The sequence below is a fragment of the Cebus imitator genome, unplaced genomic scaffold (genome assembly GCF_001604975.1).
Source record: "Cebus imitator isolate Cc_AM_T3 unplaced genomic scaffold, Cebus_imitator-1.0 Scaffold2, whole genome shotgun sequence".
Taxonomy (NCBI): Eukaryota; Metazoa; Chordata; class Mammalia; order Primates; family Cebidae; genus Cebus; species Cebus imitator.
The window spans coordinates 4489979-4491510 of NW_016107317.1; the positions used below are offsets into that span (position 1 = coordinate 4489979).

The 1532-nt window shown below is 49.7% G+C and overlaps 1 pseudogene; it reads left to right on the forward strand.

Annotated features, from left to right (window-relative positions):
• The first annotated feature begins 226 nt into the window (after positions 1 to 226).
• LOC108304543 lies at positions 227 to 1532 on the forward strand (annotated as a pseudogene).

Sequence of the window (1532 nt, forward strand, 5' to 3'; positions counted from 1 at the left end):
TGCCTACTAAGAGCTTTGATTTCTTCATCTTACTCAGTTTCTGCTTCTTCATAACTTCAGCTTTTCATGAACTCTGTGGGATTCTTCCATAACTTATTTCCTGTTTTAGCCCTCATCGCTCACTCTGGTTCTCTCCACATTTCCCATTATAAATTACTTTAAAAAGAGAATTTTATGCTCCCTCTGCTCCGTCCCGTGGATGCCCACTGCCCCCCCACCATCCACCATGGCCCTGCTGCGCTCTGGCCGCGTCCTCTCCGGGATCGCCTCTGCCCGAGCCAGCTCCTGGTGGACCCGTGTGGAGATGGGACCACCAGATCCCGTCCTGGCAGTCACCGAAGGCTTTAAGAGGGACACCAATATCAAAAAGATGAATCTGGGAGTTAGTGCCCACCGGGATGACAATGGAAAGCCTTACTTACCACCTAGCGTTCGCAAGGCAGAGGCCCAGATTACTGCAAAATATTTGGACAAGCAATACCTGCCCACTGGGGGACTGGCTGAATTTTGCGAGGCATCTGCAGAAGTAGCCGTGGGTGAGAAAAGCGAAGTCTTGAAAAGTGGCGGGTTTGTCACTGTGCAGACCATTTCTGGAACTCGGGCCCTAAGGATCAGAGTCAGTTTTCGGCAAAGATTTTTTCAGTTCAGCCGACATGCCTTTTGGCCCAAACCAGCCTGGGGAAATCACACACCCATCTTCATGGACACTGGCATGCAGCTACGAGGTTATCGGTGTTATGACCCCAAGACTTGAGGTTTTGACTTCACAGGCAGTATGGAGGACATTTCAAAAATACCAGAGCAAAGTTTTCTTCTGCATGCCTGCGCCCATGGGAGTGGACCCTAGTCCCAAGCAGCGGAAGGAAATAGCAACAGTGGTGAAAAAAAAATCTCTTTGCATTCTTTCACATGGCCTACCAAGGCTTTGCCAGTGGCGATGGTAACCACGATGCCTGGGCTGTGCGTCACTTCATCCAACAGGGCATTAACGTTTGTCTCTGCCAATCGTATGCCAAGAACCTGGGCTTATACAGTGAGGGTGTGGCAGCCTTCACGGTGGTCTGCAATGATGAGGATGAAGCCAAGAGGGTAGAGCCACGGTTGAAGATCTTGATCCAGCCCACATAATCCAACCCTCCCCTCAGTGGGACCCGGTTGCGTCTACCATTCCGAACCTCCAGATTTGCAAAAAAAAAAAAAAAAAAAAAAAAATGGTTGCAAGAAGTGAAAGCCATGGCTGACCATATCATTAGCATGTGGACTCAGCTGGTTTCCAACCTCAAGAAGGAGGTTTCCACTCACAACTGACAACACACAACTGACCAAATTGGCATGTTTTGGCTCCCAGGGCTAAAGCTGGAACATGTGGAGAGGCTGACCAAAGGGTTCTCCATCTACATGACAAAACACTGCTGCATCTCTGTGGCAGGGGTCACCTCCAGCAACGTGGGCTGCTTTGCCCATGCCATTCACCAGGTCACCAAGTAATGTCCCTGGTGCAAGGAAACAGAGACAACATTTCTATCTTCAGC